This window comes from Nyctereutes procyonoides, unplaced genomic scaffold, assembly GCF_905146905.1.
Source record: "Nyctereutes procyonoides isolate TBG_1078 unplaced genomic scaffold, NYPRO_anot_genome, whole genome shotgun sequence".
Lineage (NCBI taxonomy): Eukaryota > Metazoa > Chordata > Mammalia > Carnivora > Canidae > Nyctereutes > Nyctereutes procyonoides.
The window spans coordinates 13,989,936-14,014,328 of record NW_026575126.1 but is presented as its reverse complement, the minus strand read 5'-3'; the positions used below and the strand labels follow the sequence as shown (position 1 = coordinate 14,014,328).

The following is a 24,393-nucleotide window of genomic DNA, read 5'->3' as shown; positions in this document are numbered from 1 at the left end:
CTATGTGAACAGTATGTGAGTACTGCTTATCAAACAGAATCTGCTGACAAGTGCTTATCAGCAGTATATTTAAAAACATTCTAAAATATGAAACAAGGGACAAAATTTGAGATTTAAAATTACATAAAATCAGCCACAGCAAGACATTTCAACTGAGAAAAAAAATTCCTTCTACTTTACTAAAACATGTTAATTTTTAAACTTAACACTGAGTACTACTGCTTCCCTGATCCCTAACTTTAGGTTTGACTTAGAAACAACTCTGATTAAAAGTAAATAAAACTTGCCACTGTCCGTTTGCAGGAAAAAAAAGCAACCTGTGATATTTAATGATGATTTTGAGTATTTGCCTTTTTAACATTAATTAAAGGATGAGAAATCTATATGCTTTTTTCCTTGGGAGGGAGAGAAGGATCTACCTAAAAATATCTTAGTCCAGATTTCCTGCCAACAGCTTGACAAATAGAATAGGAACAATAATAATAAATAGAATAAATCGGAACAAAAATATAATCAATTTAGGACAACACACACAATTGAGGAATGAATTTTGCCAAGTAACAGCTCATATGTGTACATTTTGTTTTGTGTAATAAAATTAGTATCAATGTAACAAAATAGGCAACAGTATAATACTAGCTTTTAAAATTTGTAGCATTCTGTGTAAATGTGTGTAAGAATAATTTTTTATTAACATCTGACAGTGTTACACAAAACAGACACTGAACAAGTGTCTGCAGTCTTTAATAAACCTCTAAAGATCATGGAAGGACTAAAGGGGCAGAAGTGGATGAAATTCCTTAATTCTCTGTTATGCTGTCTTGGGAGAAATTCTATTTATCCTTAAGGCTCACTCCAACTGTCACCTCTTTACTGAATTTTCCCATATATTTCCTAGAAAATAAATTGCTCTCTCCCTTTTCTTTCTTTCTTTCTTTCTTTCTTTCTTTCTTTCTTTCTTTCTTTCTTTCTTTCTTTCTCTTTCCTTCCTTCCTTCCTTCCTTCCTTCCTTCCTTCCTTCCTTCCTTCCTTCCTTCCTTCCTTCCTCTCCTCCCTCCCTCCCTCCCTCCCTTTTTTAGATTTTATTTATTTATTCACAAGAGACACGGAGAGGCAGAGACACAGGCAGAGGGAGAAACAGGCTCCACGCAAGGGAGCCCTATGTGGGACTCCATCCTGGGTCTCCAGGATCATGCCCTGGGCTGAAGGCGGCACTAAACCACTGAGCCACCTGGGCTGCCCCAACTCTCTCCTTTTTCCACTGATTTTAAACTTTTGTGATAAAACTTGCTGTTTATATATTTATGTCTCAAACTGTGAGTTACTTGAATTCATAAATGTAATGCATGTAATACATACTCAAATATGTTGAAGCATTCATTTTCAACAAATTAAAGGTCTAAGTAAAATCAAATAACATGAAAATGTTTTAATTTTATGTATGCAAGATCACTGAAACTTTTTCTCTATATTCAGTTACTAAATTTTGCTCATTCTTTGGGTTTCATTTTTATATTGTGTAAATGTGAATTTCTAAGATAATTTCTTGTTTTCCCTGTCATTTCTTTCATTCATTTCTGACACTTTAACCTTCCCCAAATATTACACTCATGGTATTCCCTTACCAAATGCATTAACTAACCCTAACATTTCAGCTTCACTATATTCATTTTTAACATGTTTAACCAGGCATATTCAACATTGCTCAAGTTTAGTACAGGTATTCCAGATTCCTAACTCTAGCACTAAGATTAATTTATTTAAAACAATGCATAAGCAAAGTAAGTATAGAAGGAGGAGGAACAGGAGGAAGTAAGCCTCACTAGGTGAGTGAAAACCCTACATTTGAAACCTGGACCTTTTTTTTTAAAAAAAAAATAATAAAACTGTCTCCATTTGTTACCAAGTCCTTAAGTAGTCTCTTTGGTCTGCAGAGCAATGTTCCTATATATGGTAATGTGACCAGGAAGTTGTTGCTATGGAAGTACTTAGGAAATTTGATTATTATTAAAAAGAAGAACTCTACTGGCATCTACTGCTAGAAGGAAACAACTGCAGCTTTAACTAAAACTGAATTCCATCCTTCATAACTGAAATTAATCTTAAGAAGTATATTGCTTGTTATTCATCCTGATGGTATTTCCAGAACTTTAATTTGTACTAAGATGTCTAGCCCTGCATTCCAAATTTTATGTAATAGCATATTTTATAATCTAGTAATTTAATTAATGTATGATAATAAAACCAGAGTAATCAACTTTGAGGTTATCAAGTCCTTAATATTCATTCTGCTTGAATTTTTGAAATTATAACAATTTGCAGAGTTGAATTGCCTTTGATTACCATAAGATACTACAAAATATTGTTTTTCCCCTCATATTTAGTAATACTGATGAAACCTTAATTTGCCAATTAGTTTATAACATATAAATTGGGAGATTCCCACTGGCTCATTAGCTGTTTGTAAATGTAGGCAGGACAGGTGTTATTATCTCTACTTTAAGATGAGAAAATAAACTTATAAACATTAAGCGACTTACCCAAAGTCACTTAACTATTCTGGCTCCTAGATCCAAGCTCCTTACTGAGCAACAGTGATTAACAATGGAAAGTAAAGATTTTTTCGAATGCAGTATTTTTTGAATAAGGATGGGAAAGTGGGAATAAAAGAATAGTAACAAGGTGGCATTAGTTCTTGGATATACTGTTCAGAGTCTAAGAATCTGCCATTAGAATGTTTCCATTTGGATGGTTGGTCACCTTATAGCCATGTGACTTCATTGTCTAACTTTAGGTTCACAATCATGCTGAGGCCAAGAATAACTGTACTTTAGAATTTCAAGGTTAAAGAAAACATAAAAGCATATTTGATACATAAAGGATGTATTTGTTCCATGTAGAGGGCAAATAATATGACCATGATCTCTGGTATTCAAATAAAGGTTTTAGGGTAATGGTTTTGCATTTCACAAAATGTTTTAAATGGATTCATGTCTCTTATAAATGGATTTATATCTCTTCTAAATGGATTCAACCTTTTAAGACTGGCTTCTTTCATTTAGTACAGTGTAACAAAGGAGGCTCGTCTTTGTTGTGTTTCAACAGTTCACTCATTTTTCATTGCTGAATAGTATTCCATTGCATGGATTTACCAGAATTCACATAACCATTCACAATGGAATTGCCTTTGGACCTTGTCATAAATCAATTAATAATATTTGTCTGAGTCTATTCTGGACTCTATCCTGTTCCACTGATTTGTGTGTGTGTCAGTGTTTTCATCAATATCATACTGTGTTGGTTACTATAGGTTTCTAGTAAGTCTTAAATCTGATAGTGTAAATCTTCCAACATTTTCTTCTTTTTAATTGTTTTAACTATTAAAGTTCCTCAACTTTTCCATATGTATTTTAAGACTGTCTATGTCTACAAAAATAATCTGGCTGGGACTTTATTAAGATTGTGTTTACTGAAAGAAATGACATCTTAATATACAGAGTCTTTCAATCCATGATCATAGTGTATCTCTTCATTTACCTGAATCTTTGATTTCTTTCATCAGTGTTTTATACTCTTGAGCATAAGGATCCTACACATATTTTGTTAAGAGTTACACCCATATTTTTTTAAATTGGAGTTATTGTAAATGGCACTTTAAAAATATTTACAATTGTTCACTGCTAGTATACAGAAGTAGGACTTATTTATAAATTTAACCTTGTATATCACAACCTTGCTAATAAGCACATTTACTAGTTTTAGGAGTTTTTTTTGGGAGGGGGAGATTTCTTAGGATTTTCTATGTAAGCAATCATGTCATCTTTGAACAAGATAGTTTTTTTAAATTTTTTTTAAATTTATTTATTTATGATAGTCACAGAGAGAGAGAGAGAGAGGCAGAGACACAGGCAGAGGGAGAAGCAGGCTCCATGCACCGGGAGCCCAATATGGGATTTGATCCCGGGTCTCCAGGATCGCACCCTGAGCCAAAGGCAGGCGCCAAACCGCTGCGCCACCCAGGGATCCCTAGTTTTTTTTTTTTTTTTTTAAGATAGTTTATTTCTAGGACTTTCAGTAATAATGTTGAACAAGAGTATCAAGATAGACATCCTTGTCCTATTCCCAATCTTAGAGAGCAAGAATTTAGTTTTTCATCATTTAGTATGTGTCAGCTGTGGACATTTTTTTTTGCAATTGCCCCTTATCAAGATAAGGAATTTCCTTTGTATTCCTAGTTAGCTGGGTATTTTTCTTTTTATCTTAGAGGGATATTTAATTTTATCTAATGCTTTTACAGCATCTATTGGTATGATTATATGGTTTTACTTCTTTAGTCTGTTAATATGATAGATTACAGTTACTGATTAATTTTCAAATATTAAACCAGTCTTGAATCCCCAGGAAAAATACCTCTTGGTCTTATTGTATTATACTATTCTTTTTATATATTGCTAGATTCACTTTACTGATACTTTTTAAGGATTTTGTATATGTTTATAAAGATACTATTTTCAAATTTTCTTTTCATTACTATTTTTGAATGATTTTGATACCAGGTTTAGGATGACCTCATAAAATATTTTGAGAGATACTCTGTCTTCTATTTTCCCAGAGAGCCTGCAGAGAAGTGGTATCATTTTTTTCCTTATATATTTGGTGAATTTGTCAGGAAAACTATCTGGGCCAGGAATTCTTTTTTGAAAGGCTAGAAATACCAATTTGATTTCATCAATAGATATGGTACTATCTATAAATAGTTATCTATTTCATCTCCAGTGAATAATGGTGGTTTGTTTTTCACAAAATGACTATTTCAACTAAGTTGTCAAACTGGTTATTAGTTATGTCTAATCTCTCCTTGTAACCCTTTTAATGTCTGTGGCATCTGTACTTATATCCTCTCTTTCATTTCTGAAAGTGGTAATTTGCCTCCTTTCCTTTTTTGGTAAATCTGGCTAAAGGAGTCTACTTATTTTTTAACAGAACCACCTCTTATTTTATTGATGTTCTCTGTTTTCAATTTTACTGATTCCACCTCTTTTTTCTTTCTCTTTACTTTTTGGGGGTTTATTTTGCTTTTTCTAATTTCATAATGTGAAAACTTAGTTATATTAAGATTTTCTACTTTTCTACTATAGGAACTCAACTCTATATATTTCCCTCTGAACAATGATTTAAGTGTATCTCACAAATTTTAACATACTGTATTTTCATTCTCATTCAGTTAAAAATATTTTCTAATTTCCTTTAAGACTTTATCTTTGACCAAGATTATTTAGAAGTGTGTCATTTAAATTTCCAAGTATTTGAGAATTTTCCCTGATATCTTTGGTTATTGATTTCTTTTTTAAAGATTTCATTTATTTATTTATTTTAGAGAGCTAGTGTGCAAGTGGCAGTAGGAGCAGAGGGGAAGAGAGAGGGAGAGAATCTCAAGCTGACTCCATAAAGAGCGTGGAGCCTGATGCAAGGCCAGATCTCACATCCCAGAGATTATGAACTGAGCTGAAACCAACAGTTAGAGGCTTAGCCGACTGAGCCACCCAGGCACCCCTCTGTTTCTGATTTTTAATCAATTATTTCATGGTCAGAGAACATGATTTTTAATTCTTTTAAACTTTTTAAGTGTTGTCTGAAATGGTCTTTGACAGTGAACGTTCCAGAAATATTCGAAAAGAGTGTTTTCTATAGTTGTTAAGTATATGATAAATATCAATTAGACCGATTTGACTGATGGTGTTGTTCCAATCTTCTATATTTCAAAGTTTTGGTTTAATTACTATAGATTTGGTTTAATTACTATAGATTACTGAGAGATTACAGACGTCTTCAACTTTGTAGATTTTTCTATTTCTCTTTTCAGTTTTATTAACTTTGCTTCATGTGTTTTGAAGTTCTGTTATTAGGTTCATATAAATTTAGGACTGTTCTTTTTACTGAATGGACACTTTTAGCATTATAAACGTCCCTGCTTAATCTTGAAGTCAACTTTTTATAATACTAATACACTAAACACAAATTTCACTGAATAGTGTTTGTATGGCATATCTTTCCTCCTATTCTTTTGCTTTTAAACACTATATCAGTAAAGTTGACTTATTACAAAACATAGCTGAGTCTTGTTTAAATCATTTACATTTGCTGTAATTATTAATATAATTGGCTTTCGGTCTATTATTTCATTATTTCTTTTCTGTTTGTTCCCTATTTGCTAAGAAAGCTTTAATGAATATAACTGACATACAATAAACTGAAAATTATGAAGTACAGAATCTGATGTTTTGATAAATAAATGCAACTGTGAAACCATGACCCTCTTCATAATCTTTCCTCCTTTCCATTCCAAATCCCCAGCAATTTTATACTTTCTGACAATACAGATAATTTGCATTTTAAGACCTATATAAAATGGAACTTTTTGTTAAAATAAACTTTTAATTTTAGAAGTTTTGGACTTACTGAAAAATTGCAAAGATAGTACAGGGTTGCCATATACCCAAGACCCAGTTTCTTTTTTTTTTTTAAGATTTTATTTATTTACTCATGAGAGACAGAGACAGAGAGAGACAGAGAGACAGAGAGGCAGAGACACAGGAAGAGGGAAAAGCAGGCTCCATGCAGGGAGTCCAATACAGGACTTGATCCCGGGACTCCAGGATCACGCCCTGGGCCGAAGGCAGGCACTAAACCGCTGAGCCACCTCAGGGATCCCCTTAAAACCCAGTTTCCAACTATTATTAACATCTAACCAAAGTCCGTAGTTTATTAAGATTTCCTTAGCTTTAACCTAATATTCTTTTCCTGTTCCAGGATCCTATTCCAGATACATTACATTTAGAATTCGTGCCTCCTTTGGCTCCTCTTGGCTGTGATAACTCATATCTCCTTAGACTCTGTCTCAGATTTTCCTTGTTTTGATGACCTTGACAATTTTGAGGAGTATTGGTCAGGTATGTGGTAGAGTGTTCCTCATTTAGTATTTGTGGGTTTTCTTTGTTTTTCACGATAAGCTGGGGTTATGGGCTACTGAGGACAATCACATCACATCAAGAATATATACTATCAACATGACTTAACACTGTGGATGCTATCCTTGGTCACCTGGTTTAGGTAGTGTTTTTCAAATGCCTCCACTGTAGTTACTTCCTTCCCTCTCATTCCATACTTTACTTGTTGGAATGGAGTCACTATGCCCAGTACATGCTTAAAGAATGAGGAGTTACACTCTAATTCCTTGGAGACAGAGTGGAATTCCTTTGCCTGGACAATGTGTTTCTTCTCCCCGATTTATTCATTCAATAATTTATTTACATTCAGTATGGACTCATGGATATTTATTTTACATTTTAGGCTATAATCCAAGACTATGTTATTTAATTTGTTACTCAAATTATTCAAGCTTTGGCCATTGAAAACTTTCAATTGCCTATGTCCCTTTGATATACAATCCACACTGCATGAGCATGTGCACACATGCATGTATGTTTGAATACTTACTTTCTAACACTACAAAATGGCCCATGCGTATTTTGTATATTTCCTGCCCCAATCCCAGAATTAGCCATTGCTCCAGGGAGCCCCAGTTCCTTTCACTGGAGAATGGTATTAGAAGCCAAATTCTGAGAACTATTTGAGCTTGTTGCTACTGGAATATTGTTGCCTCTAGGCCTTCTCAGCTGACAGAGCAAAGAAATACATGTGTATACAAATGTGTATATACCCATTTCTGTAAATATTTCTCCATGTAATGGTCTGTGTCTATAACAAGGTAAAGATGAGTTCCTCGTGGTATTTCTAACTCTAATTCATCACTGCATGATTCATTTTACTCCCCCTACTTGCTTACTTGAAAACTCCCACTCCAACAGTGAGAAATCTGGCTTCTACCACCCACCATTCATTTACTTACTTGTTCAATTTCAGTATACACATGTGGCAATATTAGAATTGTTAACCTGGTACAGTTAATAACTTTATCCCTGTGGGAAACAATTTTATCAACTAGAGTACACTACTATGCAGTTTCCTTTGCTTCTACTCTTACAGATTTCATCTATTTCCAAATTTACTTAGGTCAGTACCTGTTGCTTCATTTTCAGTGAGGTTGTTTCATAAGTTTGTGATACAGTTATATTGTTTTGTTACAGTCAGTATTTCACTCTAGGATCCCCCAACTTTCTAAATGTTTTTAAAAATCAGATATATTTAAAAAAATTACATACATTAAGATTTACTCTGTACTGAGGCACTATTGGTTTGGACAAATGCATAATGTCATGTAACCACAATTATATTATCATACAAAATAGTTTACCACCTTTGTAAATAACCTGTGCTTCCCTGATCCTTGACACCTACTGATCTTTTTACCATTGCTAGAGTTTTGCCTTTTCCATGGTGTCAAAATTGGAAGTCATAACCCATGCAAACTTTTCAGACTGCTTCTACCACTTAACAATATGCATTAAAAACTCAGGCATGGGATCCCTGGGTGGCGCAGCGGTTTGGCGCCTGCCTTTGGCCCAGGGCGCGATCCTGGAGACCCGGGATCGAATCCCACGTCGGGTTCCCGGTGCATGGAGCCTGCTCCTCCTTCTGCCTATGTCTCTGCCTCTCTCTCTAGCTGTGTCTCTATGAATAAATAAATAAAATATTTAAAAAAAAAACTCAGGCATGTATTTTTGTGGTTTTAAGCTTATTTCTTTTTATCACTGAATAATAACCTCTTACATGGACGTACCACAGTTTGTTCATTGATTCACCTACTGAAAGACCATGGTTGCTTCCAGTTTTGGGCAATTATGAATAGAACTGCTGTAAATTTTCATGTGCAGGTTTTTGGGTGGACATAAGTTTAAAATCAGTGTAGGAAATTAAATTCTTAGGAGTACGATTGCTGGAATGTATGATAAGGCTATGTTTAGCTTTGCAAGAAATTGTCAAAATGTCTTCCAAAGTGGCTGTGCCATTTTTTATTACCACCACCAATGAACAGAATTCTTGTTGGTCTGCTTCCTTATTAGAAATTGGCAGTCAGTTTGTTTATGTTTTAACTGTAGTCATTCCAAAATATGTATAGTAGCATCTTATTGTTTTTTTTTATTTTTTTTTTAGCATCTTATTGTTATTTTAACTTGCAATTCCCTAGTGACAATGATGTTGAGCATCTTCTCATATGCTTACTTACCATTAGGATTTTTAGTGAGATGTCTATTCAGATCTCTTGCCCACTTTTTAAATTGGATTTTTTTCTTTTTTCTTTTTTTTTTAAGATTTTATTTATTTATCCATGAGAGAGAAAGAGAGGCAGAGACAGAAGAAGGCTCCATGCAGAGAGCCCAACTTGGGACTCGATCCCAGGTCTCCAGGATCACACACACCCTGGGCTGAAGGTAGCACTGAACCGCTGATCCACCCGGGCTGCCCTATTTTTTTTTCTTTTTTGAGATATAAGGATAGAGTGCAAGCTCCAGGGAGGAAGGACAAAGAAGAGGGAGAGAGAAAAATCTTAAGCAGGCTCCATGCCCAGCGTGGAGCTTGATATAGGATTCCATCTCAAGACCCTGAGATCAAGACCTGAGTTGAAATTAAGAGTCAGATGCTTAACCAACTGAGCCACCCAGGAGCCCCTGGTTTGTTAACTTATAATTGAGTTTTATCTGGTGGAATTCACCAGCGAATCCATTCTGGTCTTGATGCCTTTTCAGAAATTATTTCTTAATTATTAATTTTCAAATGATTCAGTTTTAATAGATACAGATCTATTCAGATTACTTATTTCTCCTTGTGTCAGTTCTCCTTGTGTCTCCTTATTTCCTTCAAAAAATTGGCCCATTTCATAGGACCTATCAATTTGTGGGCCTAGAATTTTTCATAGCATTCAATCTTCTATTACCTTTTAATGCAAAGAGGGGCTATAGTGATCATCAAGCTTTTATTTAATTAATATTTTTTGATTAGGCTCCCTAGATATTTATCTATCAATTTTATTGATTTTTGCCTATAACAAACTTGTAAAAACAATTTTTCATATTAATATCTACCATGTTTCTAATTGTTTTCTACACATTGCATGTTTTCTTCCCCCCTAATTTTCTGTCTCTCCTGATTTAAACGAACATTTTATATTATTATACTTAATCTACTCTCTTAACATATCAATTATTCTTCTCGGAAAAATTTTAGTGGATTGTTCCAGTGTTTGCAGTCTACATTTTTAAAAAATTATTATTAAGTAAGCTCTACACCCAATGTGGGGCTTGAACTTACAACCTGGAGAACAAGAGTTGCATATTCTACTGATTGAGCCAGCCAGGCACACTGCAATATATATTCTGAACTAATCTAAGTCCACCCTTAAATAGCAGTACACTGCTTCATTTGTAATGTGGATATCTTAGAGTATTTCCCCAACTCTTTCTCCTATTCCTCTGTCATTCATCTCATTTATCCATATTCCATAATCACCCAATACATTACTATTACTTTAAATAGTTGTTTTAGATCAATGATGAATGAAAAATATTTTATCTTCCCTTTTTTTCTTATCTTATGCTATTTCCTTTCTTTATGTACATCCAAGATTCTAACCTATATAATTTTCCCTCTCCCTGAAGAACTTTTATTTTTATATAGGACAGGTCTGCCGACAATAAATTCCCTTAATTTTTGTTTGTTTGAAAGAGACTTTCTCTTTCACTTTTTAAGAATAATTTCAATGGGTACAGAATTATAGGTTAGTGGCTTTTCTTCCAACTCTTAAAATATTTTACTCCACATTCTTGTTTGCTAGTGATAAGAAGGCTGTCATAATCCTGTCATAATTCCTCTAATAGGTAAGGTTTTTACCATCCCCTCCGCTTCTTTTAAGATTTTCACAGTTTTTGGTTTTCTGCAGTTTGAATATGATGTGCCTTGGTGTAGTTATTTTGATATTTATTTTGCTCGTTATTTTTAAAGCTTCCTAGGCCTGTGTTTGGTGTCTGTCACTAATTTTGTAACTTTTGCTGCCATTATTATCACTTCAAATATTTCTTCTGTTCTTTTCCTTCTCTTTCTGGTATTCCAGTTATGCATATGTTACACTTTTAAAAACTGTCGCATGGTTATTGATGTTCAGTTCTAGGTTTTTTCTCCAATTCTTTTTTCTCTTTGCATTTCAGTTGGCAGTTCCTATTAATCTATCTTCAACCTCACTGATTCTTGCCTCATCTGCACCCATTCTGTTGATGAACTCATCAAAGGCTTTTATTTAGTGTTTTTTACTTCTAGCACTTGCTTTGATACTTCCTTAGAGTTTCTCTGCTTACAATACTCATGTTATCTTACATATTGTCTACTATTTCCATTAGAGTTCTTAACTATTAATCAGTTATTTTAAGTTCCCCTATCTGATAATTACAACATTGTAATATCTGAGTCTGCTTCTGGTGTTTTCTTTGTCTTTCACACTGTTTTTTCTTGTCTTTAGGCATGTCTTCTAACTTGTTGGAAGTTCACCATTTGGCACTGGGAAACAGAAACAGAGCTAAATAACCATTTAACTATGTGGATTTGTTAATCTGGCCAGGAGGTGAGCCGTATTTGATGTTTGTTATAGGAGTCAGAAGCTTCAAGTTCCTCCATTAACTTTGTTTTGTGTCTCTTATTGACTCTGGGCTTCCCTTAGTACTTCTCTTTCAGAGTCCATGCCTCTGTGGGTGTATGCCATTGTTATTATACTGGATCCCTACTACATATCTGCATATTTGCATAGTTGGTTTTTTCTTTTTTGGTTTTGGTATGAGGGTAAATTGAGGGGGAGGAAAAGCATTCTATAATTTTTTAATTAATCTCAATTTCTTATTTGGCCTGTTTCTCTGGGCTGTGACCTTCACAGGTGTTTCTCCATGATACAGCTTTCTCTTGCTCTTGAGAAAGGAAGCCTGGGGGAGTGGAATAGGAGGGATACCCTCCCAAACTGAGATAGGGCTCTGGTAATATCTTTTCCCTCAGAGAGTAGACCATTATTGAAGAATGCTTTGGGCACTTTTCGCAATGATTATCCTTCCCTCCTCTTGCAAGATTATTACTAATAACAAAAAAGGTGCCATCATTAATATGGAATTAACTGTTTCACACCTGGCAAAATGATATATTTTCAAGTATATAAATTTTCATAATCATACTCCATATTTTTCACCCTTACACTCTCCATAATGCCTAAAATATCACATAGTAAAAATATCACTTTGAGAAGTATAACAACCTAAAAAAGTGTATAATCTTGCTTATTAAGGAATAAGATAAAGTGATACAAGATACAAGGATAGTATTTTATTATTCCACATCAAAAGAGAAATAGACGTTTATTCGATATCAAGGAATGTTGCTCTTAAAATATGAAAGGTGTCAGTTCTCTGTGTCCCATACTGTATGTCAAAACACCTTGTTTAAAATTGTGTTTTTTAGCAGATGGGGTACCTTCATTATGGAAATATATATATATTACATATATATTATATATAACCTACATTAATCTAAAAATAGATTAGATGTTGGGCAAAACCTTTTTTTTGCATAATGAAAAATTTTGCAAATCAGTTTACTTTAAATAAAAAATTCTCGTTGAACATATATTCATCTTTAATATAATTTTATGATATAATAGGAAATAATAACTTTAATTCAAAGCATAAAATGTATTCACTGAAGTATAATCAAAACAAACCTGTAAATATCCAAACAGGAAAATAGTTAATATAGATAATTCAATGTATTATTAAAATAACTTTTCAAAAGTCAGAATCCAACAAGGAATAAAAACTAAATTTTCTGTGTACAGCTATCAAATATAAGAAAAACAAAAAGAACACACAAAATTCTCATTTCTCATTCTCATCATAGGCACATTAAACTAGTTCAGTAATGTATCAAGAATAAACAATTACAGCAAATGATTAATTGTTCTGAACTCATGCTGTTTACCTAATTAAATGCCAACTATTAGTAATACTAGCAGGTAAATTAACTATATTCTTTCCTGGAAAGACAGATTTTCAAAAAATACTAATACAATTGAGTATACCTAGTGAGGAGTTCCACAGTATAACATTTTTGTTCTCAGTTTTTAAGGGACATAGGGAAATTATCACACTGACTAATGATAATGTTTAAATCCCTGATGCATCTGTTTTTCAGATTTTAGTTGATGGATCACTATTTTCTATTAGGCAGCTTATTCTACTCAGGTTTTCCTCCCTTATTTATCTTCATCTGATGTGCAAAAGTATATATTTCATAATGTATCTTGGGTAATATACACAGTGGGTTTTTTTTTCCTATTTCCCTACATTCACTCAAGTAGGACATATTGGTCATGTCTCAAATCAGTAGAATTCTACTAGTGAATATTTTATTCCTTGGAAGAAGTGGCAGATAGTTCCAAAAATAAACTACTTTTATTCACTTCTCAGAAAATATTTTTGATATTGGTGTAATGTACTCATTTAGTTAGTTTAAGTAAGTTACATTCCAGAGAACTTATGAACATATTCCAATGGGTTTTTTTACCTAATCAACAAAGAAAGAGAGAATATATAACCACCCACAAATATGTAAGAGTATCCATAATGTCCACATGTTGAATTATAGAGAAAATAAAGTAATTATGTAAGAGTACCCAAGAAATTTAAAAGTCAAGTAAAAGCTAGTAATATTTGCTATAGGTAATAACTGAAGATTTATATGACATATAATTAAATATACAACTGTAGAATGGAGGTAAAATTTTCTATAAAGTTAATCTTTTATGGCTTGGAATAATAATTTTTTTAAGAAAATAACTTTAACTGATATATTAACCCAAACAAACATGTCAAAGAATTCACATATCAAGGAATTCCAGACACTTGTTCTATATGGAAGACACTACAGCAAATATAAAAATAAAGATTGACCATTTTAGAACTCTAACATCTGTATTAGTATTTTCTACATAAGGGACTTTAAAGTACTAAGAAACCATAAAGAGTAACAAGGAGAGTTCAGTGTGTACTAGGTACTGAGGAAAATGGAATGGAATATGTAAAGCTTGAGAAAGGGTCTCGGAGGAAAAGGATTTATACAGACCAGCAAAAGTAAAAATTATAGGGCAATTCATGAAGATCAATCTATATAAATGAAGACTATAATAAGAATAAATATGACATGCTCTATCCTCCCCAAGATAATGATCTGAAAATCTTCTTTTCAGATTAAGAATGTGAAGAAGGAAATAAGAGAAGACATGATACAGTGTAATTTGTAGGGAGATGATTATATTATATACGGTGATCAAAGATGTCTGAGGAACATGACTTTACTTTGAGTTGTCAAGACCTGAAGTATAAAGGAAAGGAACAAATCAAAGGCTAATGGAAAAAGAGTAATCCAGGAAGAAGAAACAGTGCATGGAAGACCCTGACAGAAGAATGGACAGAAACAACAGAACTACTCAGTAGACAATGGATTGGGAAATATCTAAGTTGAGAGTAGCAGTGAAAGCAGGGAAAACAATTGTTTGATGGTGGTCACTTTCACTGAGATTGTGGTGAGGGAGAGAAATGGACAGATTTCATTTATATTTTGGAGAAACAGGGAGATCTGAAGACAGATTGAAACTGGAGAATGAATAAATGGAAAAATAATACCAATGTCTTTCGCTTCAGCCTCTTGGTAAATAGTGATGCCAATTACTAAGATGGGGGAAGGGTGAAGAATAGTTTGAAAGCATGTTGTAATAAAGAAAGGTCTTGTCGGATATATTAGATATCAAATTAGAAATTTCTAAAAGACTTGGATAGGAGTCTGGAATATATCATTACATTCTAATTTTATTTTAAAATTATCTTATCAAGTGTTTAACATTTCTGGTTATCCAGGGAAACAAAGAATGGTTTGAATTACTTAAAATATGAAATAAATCTCCCTCTGGTGACTGTGAAATTCTGATATGCATACCAGAGGTTTGGAGAAAAGGTACTCTTTTCTCTAAACTTCCAATGTCTTAGTTCTGACTCTTATATTTGTCATATTCCTAAAACACAATCCTATGTCATTCCAAAGAAAAACAAACTCCAGTGATTTCCCACAGCCCACAAAAATCTAAACGTTTAGCACAGTAATCAAGGACCTTTGCCAACTTCAAGCAGGCCTCCATGTAGCTCCATTTTACCAGTTTACATCTCAAAAAATAATGTTAACTGCCATTTCTTGAGTACAACATGACCTTTCTCAACTTTACTGCCTTTGTACATACAATCTTCCACTTTGATTCAAAACCATACTTGAGGGCAGCCCGGGTGGCTCAGCGGTTTAGTGCCACCTTCAGCCCAGGGCATGATCCTGGAGACTGGGGATTGAGTCCCACGTCGGACTCCCTGCATGAAGCTTGCTTCTCTTCTGCCTGTATCTCTCTCTCTCACAAGAATAAATAAAATCTAAAACAAACAAACAAACAAACAAAAAAACAAAAAACCATACTTGACAGTGAAACAATGGATCCTGCAAATACGTTATAATGCATGGCTAGAGACTTTATAGATGTAATTAAGGTTACTAATTCATGACCATAAAAGAGTCTTATGGATTATCTAGGTGGGACTGATCTAATCATATTAGCTCTTAAAAGCAGAGAACTCTCTCCATTTTGAAGCAGAAGAAAGTCAGGGCAAGCAGCTGCCAGATTCTAAGCATGAAAAGAAATCAACACTCATCACTGGCTCTGAGATACTATACAGTCCATGTGCAAGGATCAGAAAAAGGCCTCTAGGAGTTATGGGAAGCTACAAGACAGTCATCAAGGAAACAGAGACCTCAGTTGTCTAACCACAACGAAGTGAATTCTGCCCAAAATATTGATGAGCCTGGAAGTAGATTCTTCCCCAGAAACTCTGGATAAGAACCTAATGGAACCCTGACCTAAAAACTTGTGAGATAATAAATGGGTGTTGTTTTAAACCACTAAATTTATGGTAATTTGTTATGGCAGCAATAGAAAATGGATACAAGACTTAAATGTATACTAAATATATGAAATATGAAGCTTCTAATCATGACCAATGCAGGCATTCTCTTCCTCTACCCCTTATAGTCCTTTATATTGATGAGAATCTTCCACTGACTCACTACTGATTCACTAGCCAAGATAATGGCCAGGCAGCCCAGCATCTAAATTTCCATGGAGGGACTTCTAAATCCTTGATTCAGAGGTATGGAAGATGAAACTTATCCTTCAACTCCCACTACTACTACATAAACGTATTCATTCCTTTCACTCAAATGAGCATCCTCATCAGTATAGAAAAGGCAAACTCAGAACTCAAGACTGCCAGTATGATGGGTCTGGCTCCACAGAATGGGGAAGTGAATGTAGATAGGCTCAGATAACAACAATGCAAATGTTCATCCAGAAAAATACAGTTTACTTTTACCCAGAATTACCATAATGGAAGCCAGATCTTCCCTACTAACATATAAGCACTTGAAATCTCATTCTTCAGGTGATGTGTGACAAAGCATTCTGGATATGAAAGAGAGTATAGTGTTACTAATATGAAATATGGGGATGTACAGATAAACCTGTAGTCAAAATATTACATACAAAAGTTCCATTTAGGTAAGATGAGTTTCTCCTGGCAAATTCCTACTTGTTACCCAAAGTTTATTTCAATGTTATTTCCTCAGTTCTAACTCCTAAAATATATCATTAACACCCACATTACTGTACTAACCATAGTGTACGATTACATGCTTATAATTTTAACTCTTGTGAGCTTCTCCCACAATTTTCTATCTCTAGAATCTAAAACAATGGTGACCACATAGTAAGCATTCAATAAATGTTTTTGAATTGATTCACTTTTTAAGAGACACCATAGTTCTTTTATGAGATAATCTTAGGTTTCTCAAGTCAAAGGTAAGTCACACAAAGCTAGGCCCCAGTATATCACATATATTTCTACACTATTTTATCAGCAAGCTACGCATTTCCAATATCTTCAATTTCTCTATTCTAATTTAACATTGGATATAAAGCTGTAAGAAAAAATAAAACATCGTTCAGGATATTTTGGAGTCTATTTACTTATAAAATACATAAGAAAATGAAATATATTCTGAATGCTGTAAGATTGATGATAAGGTTTATTACATGTCAGACACTGTTCTAAGTATCTGCATTAAGTAAATAATGCATGTACTTCTCACAACAACATACCTTTAAGATGAATAATTATCTCATTTTCCAGAGGAACAGAGAGGTAAAACATGTTGTAAAAGGTCACAAAATTGTCGTATTCTATATTCTAATTCCTTCTAACTACACTCCCAAAAGTATATCATACTTACTTCAAATATATTTTCAAGTTTTAAACCTTTATCAAAATCTTTTTCGAATAAATGAAAATACATTGGAGAGTCATAAAACCAAGGAAGTACTAAGATTTCATTAACATGCACATGGTTTCTCCTGTTATTTCAAGCTCTGGTAAGTGATTATTGAACCTAACATTAGTCTCTAAGAACTTAACAGTGATTTCAGTAACCTCCATTTCTATATCACTCTCCAAATAATAGGAATATTGTGACTGTGATAAATATCTGACAAACTTGATGTCTTAATTTCAAGTAATATCTATAATACTGAGGAAAAGCCAAAAGTAGTTATAACTGCATACTGTTAAAGGCAACAACCCTTCATATCATCATGTGGTATCACATTCCAATAACCTCTGACTCATTTTAGAACTAAAAAATAGGGGCACTTGAGTGGCTCCATAGGTCAAGCATCTGCCTTCTGCTCAGGATTGATACCAAGGTCCCGGGATTGAGTCCCATATCAGAGTCCCAGCTCAGCGGGGAGCCTGCTGCTTCTCTGCCCCCTTCCCACAAACGCACCCATGGCTTGTGCTCTCACTCTCACTCGCTCTCTCTCTCAAAAAAATAAAATCTTAAAAAAAGCAAAGAAATAAATGTGAGCCCAGGGCACTAGAACTATGTTACAACTTAAACTGACCCTATTTGAAATCTCCCAGGCCCCAAAATAAATGAAATGGCAGGAACAGTTAGGGGACTTAGTGCATCCCACTAGAAGATATAAAGTCAGCCAGAAGATGGCAGAATGGAGCCATTTAGGCTTCACGTACAAATCCTGAGAAATCTTTTATTTTTATTACCTAAGATTTTAGCAGTATACAGAAAACCAAAACCCCCACAATGTTAGATCCTAATGCAAAAATTTTATGTACTAAAGATATAAAAGAGCATTTCAGGTATACAAATCAAACTATAAAATTCCCACATAAACCACATTACACACTAATCCCCATTTACCCTCTCTGATAAATCTTTCCTATTTACAAAGTCAATGAAAAAATGCTGTCCCTCAAAGTCCCCTAGAACACTCCAGTATCACATTTGAATTCACTAACAATTTAATGAAAAATTACTAGTAAATGTGTTTTATGTCTTACATTTAATTTCATAAGTTCAATCATAGTTACTATTATAATGGCAAAGTCAAACCTTTTGTAAGATCTCGTGTAACTTTAAAGAAAAGAGTTGTTCTTATATTGGGTTTTTCAAATGAGGTATAGAAACTATGGCTTAAGGGGCACCTGAGTGGCTCAGTTGGTTAAGCAACTGGATTTCTGGATTTCGGCTCAGGTCATGATCTCAGGGTCCTGGGATCTAGCCCTGCACCCACCTCCAGTGCTCAGCAGGAAGTCTGCTTTAGGATTTTCTCTCTCCTTCTCCCTCTGCCCCTTCCCCTAATAATGCTCTCTTTCTAAAATAAGTAAATCTTTAAAAATAAAAAATAAACTATGGCTTAATGTATGGCATATTAACCATATTATTCTTCATATTATTCATATTACATTTGAAAGTTTACAATGGCTCTGTTTATTTTTGCATTCCTGGTACCTATCAAAGAACCGAAAATACATAAGCCCTCAAAAACATTTGCTCCAGGGATCCCTGGGTGGCTCAGCAGTTTAGCGCCTGCCTTTGGCCCAGGGCCTGATCCTGGGGTCCCAGAATCGAGTCCCGCGTCAGGCTCCTGGCATGGAGCCTGCTTCTCCCTCCTCCTGTGTCTCTGCCTCTCTCTCTCTCTACATCTATCATGAATAAATAAATAAATAAATCTTAAAAAAAAAAAACATTTGCTCCATTCAGTCGATACCTAACACAAATTGCTATTAAAATGGTTCTCTTTAGTTTTCCATCAGGTGACTGATCAGGCCCTCCAAACTGAACACAGACAAAACTAAGAGATCATAAAACCAGATCTGCCATCATTAACCAATTTACAACAGAGGCAGAAATTGAAGAGTACTGGAAAGAATTGTTGCGTATTGAGTTTGTGAGACAGGCAACACCATGAAGCAAAGGTGTTGTTTCACCTTACGCCAAATCAAGTAACGGGTTTCTGGGGAACCACTCAGAGATCTGACCTATATCTACTCACCTCTAGAGTCCACAGGAGTGAGGGGCTGTTTTAGGGGACTTACCAAATGTACCAATAAATACTACTTTCCTCTGTTATGTGTGTGCATATGTATGTGAGTACATATATAAACACATCAATTTCCTTCTGCCCTTCCCCCAATAATTTCACATAAGGTGTGATAGCAGTGATTAACTTTTTAATTTAGCACCAAGGCAGCAAAAAAAAAAATCACTGTAATATTAATGGCTGAGAGGAATATCATCCACAGATTGGTACAGAAGCTGACAGTATTTTGAGTCTCTCCTTTTGGGTATTTAAGTGTGTTTTCATTTATATGAAGAATAGCAGCATTAAATTAGATGTAGTATATTGTGGTTGCCATTGTTGTATGGAAATACCCCTGAAAGGGTGCATATAGATGATAAGCAGCTAAAGGAGTGAACTCTGTTGGATGTTGTAAATTGGCTCATTCAAAATGCTTTCCACTCTATAATAGTAGGAGAGGCTGGAAAGCTATAATATATATTTCCTGGACTTACTATTCCTAAAGTTTAGACACAAAGTTCTCTCCATTAAAGACACTTCTCTGATACTTGGAAGGTAGAAATGGGAGGGTAGAGTATCTGATGGCAAGCATAGGTCATAAAAATAAGGTTTCTCAGAGTCAGCATTTCAGTGACGTATAGCTCCAGGTTCTCACCATAAAATAAATAAATAAATTAAATTAAATTTTAAAAAACTGTATCAATACTGTAAGACAGAAAAAGAGACAAGCCGAAAGAGAGACAGATAAATCTACTAACATCATTTAAGGCCATGGATACCACAATTCCTAAAGCCAGTTTATCACTTGAACTGTCAAATTACTTTAGAAAATTGATTCTCTTTGCATTTCACTCAGTTTCAATTGGGTTTCTGCTTCTTGCAACTGAAAGAAACTCATGTAATACATATTCTGAAAACAAGTATAATGTTTTGGATTATTCCATTTTTTACAAAAAGCAACCTTCTATAAATAAATGAATTTTAAGAGCCGTTAGGTTATGACAGAAGTGAGTTCCCACTTTCCTCAGTTGAAGAAATGAATAATGTAAGTGGATTTAAAAACATCATCAAATTTTATAAGCAAGATTAATTGTCATTTAATAGGAAATAGAGAAAAAATAGGAAATAGAGGATGGTAAATGTGACATATATGGCTAAACAATGTTCCAAATATTATAATCTAGAAAGTTCACTAATAATATTATGATCCTTGCCAATAAAATGGCATGGTCCCTAACTTTCTTCTGTTTCTAGGCAGAATCCTAGATTTTCATGTTATAGTCCCTGATGCTCTGTTCCAAAGGTCAATGACCTTAATGGTAAGCTGTTGTTCTGCTATTATTGCTGTCAGGTCTGCTTTGGGCTCACAGACTTATCACTGCCATTTTTCAAACTTTTTTTCACTTTCTTTTTTTTTTTTTTTTTTAGAAAGCTTTACATTAGGTAACCAAAGAGAAAGATGGCTCTTTTATGTTCTTAGATTTTGGTTTCTTTTTTCATTCTTATTCCCACCACTCAGAAATACTACAATTGATAATCTGGAATATTTGGTTCAAGTCCATTTTTCCATTTACACCTTAAAAAAAAGTAAGTTTCAATTTTGAGTAAAGTTCAATTACATACAATACTAAAGGCCCTCCTGGTTTCTATCCTCATCCTGACTTCTCTGCTTGGCTCCCTAGAAGGGACCAGTATTCTAAATTTGTGTATAGCCTTCAAATCTCTTTTTTATACTTCACATCCACATAGTTCCATAGCAAATATATGTACTACTATTCATTACTATTTTCTTTTTAAAAATATAGCTGAATGGTATTATGTATCTTTTTGCAAGTTACTTTTTTCAAATACACCATATTTTATTTAGATTTCTCTGATGGACCTTTAGGTTAAATCTGTTTCCATTATCACAAAGAATGTGATAATGAGCATTTGCATCTCTCCCTTCCTCCCCTTTCAATCTGTGTGTATGTGTTGTCCATTTTGTTTATTTCTCCTGTAAGTCATATATCTCTGGTCATAATTACTTTATATAAACATTGACCTACCATCTCAGGCTATAATTTTATGAAATTACCAGCTATTAATCATTTTTAACAGTTCTACTAAGATATAATTTACATACCATAAAATTAACCAGTTTGAGGTATACAATTCAGTAGTATTTTTAAGGTAGATTTTCAGTTGTGCCATCACCACTACTTCACTTTAGAACATTTGTCATTCATGAACAGAAATCTCACAGAGGAAGACACAGACATGGCCAATAAACACATGAGAAAATGCTCCGCATCACTTGCCATCAGGGAAATACAAATCAAAACCACAATGAGATACCACCTCACACCAGTGAGAATGGAGAAAATTAAAAAGGCAGGAAACCACAAATGTTGGAGAGGATGTGGAGAAAGGGGAACCCTCTTGCACTGTTGGTGGGAATGTGAACCGGTGCAGCCACTCTGGAAAACTGTGTGGAGGTTCCTCAAAGAGTTAAAAATAGATCTGCCCTACGACCGAGCAATTGCACTGCTGGGGATTTACCCCAAAGATACAGATGCAGTGAAACGCCGGGACACCTGCACCCGGATAGCAGCAGTGTCCACAATAGCCAAACTGTGGAAGGAGCCTCGGTGTCCATCAAAAGATGAATGGATAAAGAAGATGTGGTCTATGTATACACTGGAATATTACTCAGCCATTAGAAACAACAAATACCCACCATTTGCTTCAACGTGGATGGAACTGGAGGGTATTATGCTGAGTGAAATAAGTCAGTTGGAGAAGGACAAACATTATATGACCTCATTCATTTGGGGAATATAAAAAATAGTGAAAGGGACTCCTAACTCTGGGAAACAAACAAAGGGTGGTAGAAAGGGAGGTGGGCGGGGGGTGGGGGGGTGACTGGGTGACGGGCACTGAGGGGGGCACTTGATGGGATGAGCACTGGGTATTATTCTATATGTTGGCAAATTGAACATCAATAAAAGTAAATTTAAAAAAAAATTTGTCATTACCCCCAAAACGCCCATTTGTAGTCATTATCCATTCCCACCACTAGCCTTAAGCAAACACTGACCTACTTTCTGCTTCTACAGAGTTTGTCCTTTTCATAGAAATGAAATTATACAATATGTGGTCTTTTGTATCTAATTTCTCCCACTTCTTATGTTTTTGAGGTTCACCCATGTTATCACATGTATCAATACTTACTTTTTATTGCTTAATTTTATTTCATTGTAGAGATATACCACCTACTCTTTCACCAGTTTAGCTGTTTCTATTTTATGATTATTATGAATAATACTGCTATGAGCATTCTTGCATAAGTTATGTATGAACATAAGTTTTTATTTGTTTTGAACAGATTTCTAGGAATAAAACTGCTGAGTGTGGTCATTTGGTGCTTAACATTTTGAGAAACTGCCAAGTTGTTTCCAAAGTGGCTACAACATTTTACATTTCCACCAATTATGTATGAGGGTTCTAATTTCTTCATATCCATGCCAATTCTTCTCTTTTCCTTTTTTTAATGCATAATTGGTTTTGCTCATGCATGTTTCTATTCAGAAGATACCTAAAAGAGGAATTCCTGAGTCTAGTTTATACCCATTTTCAGTTTATTTTTTTTATTAAATATTTATTTATTTATTCATGAGAAACACAGAGAGGCAGAGATATAGGCAGAGGGAGAAGTAAGCTCCCTGTGGGGAGCCGATGCAGGACTCGATCCCTGATTCCTGGTGCTAAATGCAGATGCTCAACCACTGAGCAACCCAGATGTCCCATTTTCAGTTTTAATAAATATAACTAAATCATCCCAGGAGTGGCTGTTCCAATTTATACTGGACATGCTTGCCATACAAGTGATTTGTTCATCTTTGCTAAACCTGGCAAATAAAAAAGGACATCTCATTTTAAATCACATCTGACTGATTACTAGTGAGGAAAAATATCTTTTCATATGTCAATTGATCATTTGAATTTCATCTTCAGTAATTTATCTATCCATATACTTTATTTTCCTTCCCTTATTCATTTACTATCTTTTTGTTGATTTATACAATGTTTTCGTTCTAGATATTACGGCTGTCAGTTTTATGCATTGAAAATACTTCCTGCCAATCTCTTTTCTTAAGGAGTATGAAACACTGCCTTTCAGAGTTCTACACAAAAATATTGATCTGAACTATCATTTACAGTCTTACGCTCCTTGATTCCTGTGCCAAAGAGCTCAACTATGCATACTAAGAATACTTTTCATTGGTTTACTGGGAGCCCTATGAAACATGCTTACAAATCAGATCCCAAGTTGTCTCTCCTGGATGGACATTAATTAGTTCACTAATGTGAATTAGGTTCCCCTTTAGGACATATAGTAGGTTGTTAGTTCTAAAAAAACCCAAAACAATAAAAAACATATTAATTTAAGCAGAAAAAGAATTTATTCAATGGGTACATTATAAAATGGTTGAGAAGACTGGAAAACTAGGTAAAGGCATGAACCAAAGGTGGTAAGACACAGTTGAGAAGCAATCTGTTGTGAAATGAACAGTCATCTTCAATGATGGCAATGCCACCAATAAATATTCATTGCTACGCCACTAACTTCTCAATTCCGCAAAATAATCTGATCTTGTAAACTTGAGTCAAGTTTACAAGACTCACTTGCAATATAAGTTTCTTATTAAGACACGTATCTAATCTAAAAGTCAACCCAGGCCTGAAGTTGAAATACAGTTATAATTACCTCCAGGAACGTAATTATTTGTCTTCTCTACTACTAAGTGTACTACTAAGTATTCTGATGGCTATCTTACAATCTTATATTAGAAATAAATACAAAATAAAAATTTTATTTTTTACAGTAATTTTTAGAT

At 34.3% G+C, this 24,393-nt stretch overlaps 1 protein-coding gene across 1 annotated transcript in view; it reads right to left on the bottom strand.

The window, feature by feature from the left end:
• The window catches only part of PRKACB (protein kinase cAMP-activated catalytic subunit beta), a 113,534-nt gene that overhangs the window by 63,223 nt on the left and 25,918 nt on the right, over positions 1–24,393 (bottom strand). The gene's annotated exons all lie outside the window — the stretch shown is intronic.